Raw genomic sequence first — 5,960 nt, forward strand, 5'->3', positions numbered from 1 at the left:
CATCCGAGTCAGCAAGCAAGCCCCTAAATTCAGAAAACCAATGGCCAAGTTTACAGGACACATAACCTTGATTTTTGAGCAGGGAATGGAACGGTTTCATATTGCGACAGATGTCAAGCTGTATATATGACATTCTTAGTATGTACAGAAAACTTTGGCCTTCAGTACCCTGTGCATTGAGGTGAGATGTCCTGTTGACATACCGTAATAATACAATGTGTCCTTTTCCCTACAGGGGTTAGCAGTATTTCTTTAACATATTTTTTTGTTTTGCTGTTAAGAAAGACTAGTTCTCATAATGTACAGTTGGCTCGTTCAGTACATTGTTGTGCTTACTGTACCCTCTAGAGATGTGAAGTGTGAACGGCAGTTCACATGGGTTTTGTCAGTACAAAACGGTTAATGTCCCTCTGCGTGCTGAAGCAACAGTTTCACACTAGGCAAACTGAATGGGAGCGATACTTGTGCTGTGCATTTATACTCCCATAAAAACTGCATACGTGCATACATAATTCTGTGCCAGGTTGATGTTTGCTATAGGCAGATCTTTGTATTACACATGTTCTACACATATTGGAATGCATGAGAACATCATAAAGGATATATGGTGAAAACCTTTTGGTGCGGCAGAAAATGTTGGCCCATTTGCAGGTGGAAAGATTTTATCTTTGCTTTGCTAGAAGATGGGTGCTGACAGCAGTCTTCTCTCCACAACATCTACAGCAGTTAAAGAACATCCCTGAAGCCAAGTGTTCTTTATCTCATGTCAAATCATTGCTAATTATAGTATCCAACATGCAGTCTGACTGGAGGTGTGGAAGATGTTGCCTACACCAGCACAGGCCTGTCCTGCACCCGGGGTCTCAGGAAAGCGCCGATATCATTGCATTTGTACAGCTTCCATTTATTTTTTTGTCTGCACTGAAACTCCGACAACATTCAAAACTAGAGAAAAGGGACATGTTTTGATAACACGCACACAAGCTCCAAGGGGATTTTACGTTAATGTAGATGACTAAATATCAAAGTATCCTTTTTCACGTTTGAAAAATGCCTTCGCTTTAATTTGCCATCTGGGAATGAGCCGTCATCGTTGCTCAGTACTGATCTTTCTGTTGAACGTCTTGAGCATTTGCTTTGTCCCATGGAGAGGAAAAGGACGGGGAGGCGTGGTGGGGGTGTAATGAGACGTTCTGCGCAGGATGCTAATTAAGGGCTGGACGGATCAGTACATCCAGATGATGGCAGAATGTTTCCCCGCATAAAAAGGAGGGGAACAGAGTTAAGGAAATTTTGGGGCACTTCTGTGATTCCAGCAGTGAGCACCATAATTTATTGGACTGTGACACATTTTTTGTTATTTTGCTTCTGTACTCTACCACTGAGTAAAGGATACAATGACTCTGAGGTTGGAGTGCAGACTACATTTTTTGGGGGTATTTTCATCCATATCGGATGAACCATTTCGATGTTATAGAACCTTTTGTACAGTCGCCCCCATTTTTAGACATCAAGAAATATTTGACAGTTTTACATAATGTCGAATAAGGTAATCATTTTTAATATTTGGTTGCATAACCTTTGCATGCGGTGACTGCTTGAAGTCTGCAACTCATTGACGTCATCAGACGCTGGGTATCTTCCCTGGTGATGCTCTGCCAGGCCTGTACTGCAGATAACTAAATGTGATGAACAGGCCATTCAGCCCACCAATGCTTGCCTTTTCCTACCCCTAAGTGTTCCGACTGCTTAGTTTGCCTAAAAGCTCAATAGTATCTAGTACCTTCAAGCCTGGTCGTGAAAACCCCCAATGTTTCTGCCTCCTCTACATGTCCTGGCAAGCTATTCCACACAGTAACCACTTGCTGTGTGCAAAAATACTTCCTAATATCTGTGCGGAATTTCTCCTTTGCCAATTTCCATTTGTGCCCTCTCATTCTGCTAACCGAACTCACCCTGAAGAATCACCTGTACTTCACTTTGTTAATACTTTTAATGAATTTAAAAGCCTCAATCAAATCCCCCCTAAGTATCTTTACTAAGCATAAAAGAGAATAAGCATCTTAAGTCTATCATCATAACCTTTTATACATGGAATCAATCTGGTTGCTCTTCTCTGAACCTTTTCCAGCGCCTCTTTATCTTTGTATAGTGCGGTCCCCAGAACTGCACACAGTACTCCAAGTGCGGTCCAAGAAGAGTATTGTATAATGTGAGTATAATTTCTTTATACTTCTACTCAATACTCTTGGCTATGTATCCTAGCATCCTGTTGGCCTTTTTTTATTGCTACCGCACATTAACTAGAACCTGAAAGGCTTTGGTCAACTATTAGCCCCAAGTCTTTTTCAAGTCACACAGTTTAAAATTTTGTATCACCCATAAAGTAATCCTGCCTTATATTTTTATTTCCCACACTAAGAACTTTACATTCGGTTGTATTGAATCTCATTTGCCAGGTTTCCACCTGCTTTTGAATTCTGTTTAAATCTTCCTGCATTACTTTAGTAGATTCCAAACTGTTTGCTATGTTCCCTCCTACTACTACACTTTGGGTTCTATCCCATAGCCAGTTCAGAACCCACTCTGAAATGACTCCTGAAATTCCTGCAGTCCTCATTTTGATAATGAATTCATCATGTGGTATCTTATCAAATGCTTTTTTCAAAATCTAAATATACAATATCATAAGCCCTGCTAACATCAAAACACTTGGTAGCTTCTTCAAAGAATGCCAAAAGGTTTGTCAGGCATAACTTACCCTTACGAAAAGCATGCTGACTATCCCTTAGAATATTATCTTCAAAAAATAATTCCAGTCTGTATCTAATGATAGATTCCAGTGTTTAACATATGATGCCTGTTAGACTGACAGGCCTGTTCCCTAGATCAGTATGTTTACCTTTCTTTTTTATTGGTATATTACCTTGTTTCCAGTCATCCGGTATTTTTCTTGCTTCTAAAGACTGTTTGAAAATACTTGCCAGTGATTTAATAAATTATCTCACTTAACCCTTGGGAATTTGCCATCGGGGCCTGCTGCCTTATTTGTCTTTAGTTTATGCAATTTATCTAGTATTTATTTATTCCCTATCTCAATATTGACTAAGACATTCTTGGTATTGAGTATGCCTTCCGGCCTATTAATAACCTCCTCCCTGGTAAAACTGAACAAAGTAGCCATTTAAGGCATCAGCTATGTCTTTATTCTTATATAGCAGTTATCCTTGAAAGAAAGAAATGTTTGGGATTGCATTTTGGGATTGCCATCTTTAGTTTTGGCTTCAGTGTCCTCTTCAGCATGTAAAATACATGTTCAGTTGTATTCAGATCTGGTGATTGACACAGCCAGTCAAACTTAAAGTGCTAGAGCACAGAACCGAAATAACAAATAAATGTGTTACTGTCCAATTAATTATGGTGCTCACTGTATTTTTTATATTGTTTGACACACAGGGACATTCCTCACTATGCTTAAAGACCAATCATAAATCTGGACCAGAGATTTAATGTACATACATTTATTTCACATAGATTCACAACATCAAAAAGTCCAAAAGTCAGCCTCAAAGCCAATGCAAATAGGTGAGATTTTAGTCTAGATTTAAACATGGTCAGCAACTCTGAATTTCTGAGTGTGGGGGGGCATTGAGTGCATGGTTCCTCATAGTAAGAGGAACAGCAAGGAGGGCAGAGCAAACTAAATAGATTAAATATGAGGGAATTTAAGGATGCAGTAGATGGGTGCTAATTGGCTTGCTGTATAGGTGAGTAAGTCATTTGAAAGTCATGGACCTGGAGCCAGTGAAGTCTATGAAGGATAGCAGATGAGTTCCCTTTGTCTGGTATGGGGAAATACCTGTGCAGCAAAATTCTGAATGTACTATAGCCAATCAAGTGAAGTGGATGCAAGGCCAAACAGAATGGAATTACAATAGTAAAGAGTTTCTACAACAGGATTGGTGAGTAGGTCTGAGCCTGATTTTTGAGGTGGAAAAAGCCAAACTTTGTGATATTTCTAATGCAGGACTAGGAGGGTAGGGTCTAGGGGCTAGATTTAATTGTAGTGCCCTTCAGGCCTTGGGACCCATTAGCAAGACCTCTGATATATAGCCATTGACCTTTAGGAAGTTGTTGGTTCTTCCAGATTTTGATTTCTGTAACATTAGGGGGCAGAAGGTTTCATGAGGAATTGGTATGGACATTGATTTGGGTATCGTAGACCGTGGAACAGTGGAAATTAAGACCAAACGACAAAGAATCTGACCAAAAGGAAGCATGTAAATGGTGAAAAGCAATGGGCCAAAGGCTGAGCCCTGTCGGACACCCTGTATGACCCAGTGAAACAAACCGCTCCCTCACTGAAAGATAGGACTGTCTGGAACTAATGGAGAGATGTGCCAGTGATACCGATCCACTTCTCCAAGCTATGTAGTGAAATGTCATGGCATACTGTGTCAAATGCTGCAGATAAATCTAGCAAAATTAAAATGGACACTTTCTCAGCATCAGCAGAAAACACTAGGTCATTTATCACTTTGACCAAGGCAGTTTCGGTGCTGTGCTGCTTTGCACTAAAACTTGACTATAATGCACACAATGTTCGCATGTTGATGGTAAAAAACATTAGCTATAGGCTACTGTGCATTAATACAGAACAGGTGATGGCTGCAGCTGTATAAAATACAGAACAAGGCAGTAAACATGTAAATGTTACTCTAGTAATTTAGTGGGTAGTTATGTTATTTTGAAAAGGCGTTTGGTACTATACAAGCATGAATGGGGAAGGGCAGGACTCGTCTCATTAATTTAACGTTACCTTCACTGGTAAATAGACAGGATGGGACAACAAAAGCGCATGTCCATTTCATGTTGTTTCTAAAAAAACAACATCTGGTTTGTCCCTCCGCTACGGATGACAGTAAAAGCCGGGGAAATTGACCTATTGACCGAGAGTTCTGTCTGAGGTTGCTGTGTGCAGCATTAAACACTTTCTGTCGCTGTCTCATTGAAATACATTACATATCCAGTTTGACGTGCACACCGCTGGCATCTGACGCAGCATAAGTGTTTTCCCTTTCATTTTCACAGCATGGAATGGGAGAAACAACCATTTTGGCAGTCAGGATATCTCCAATGACACTGATAATGGCCTTTTTGCTGAAATATTTATTTGTCCTGCTGCTATGCTGTGATTCCAAAGCAAAGCACTTTTTATTAAAAAGTTTTAAAATGAAATTTAACATGAAACAGCTAGGATTGAGGCGTGTGTGCGTGCACAGGAGAGGGGAGGTAGCGATTTTATGTTGTGGCAGACAATTCACACCTCAGGTGGCACAGAGATATTTTTGTACAGATACAAATTGTTACTCTGACTGGCATAAAGTCATTAAAAGAAATGCCTTTTCTGGATCATTAAGCTAGCGTAAAAATGAGAAGACAAGTTAAATCAGTTTGCATCTTGACTTGTCAGTTCCTGAATTTGAACCTCAGCTATATATGCTCTTCTCCTTGAACATCCAAATTTGAACAGGAAATATATTCATAGATATTCAGTTGCACACAGTAGGAACACAAGCTATGATATGCTATGATTGTAGGCTAGAGATGCCTTTTGCCAGTAATGAAGGAGAGCGAGACCAGTGTTTTGTAAAACTCAGCTCCCATACATGCCGACTGGCTGGACAGTAATTCTCTGTACTAAGGACATGGCAACACTAAATTCTGGAATCATTGGTTTATTAGTTTTAGAACATAATATCATTGTGTACCTTATACATTTTATAAATTAGAAGTGGTATAAGGACCATGTACTTAGAATTAATTATCAGGCCATAGTACTTATGTGCGATCAAGGTACTGTGACAATTACTGTACAGCCTCCCAACAGTCTGCTAAAGAAGATCCATTACATATGCAGTATCAGAGCTTAATGATGCTTCATGAGAAAATGAGCCATA

Source organism: Conger conger, chromosome 3 (assembly GCF_963514075.1).
Source record: "Conger conger chromosome 3, fConCon1.1, whole genome shotgun sequence".
NCBI classification, from domain to species: Eukaryota; Metazoa; Chordata; class Actinopteri; order Anguilliformes; family Congridae; genus Conger; species Conger conger.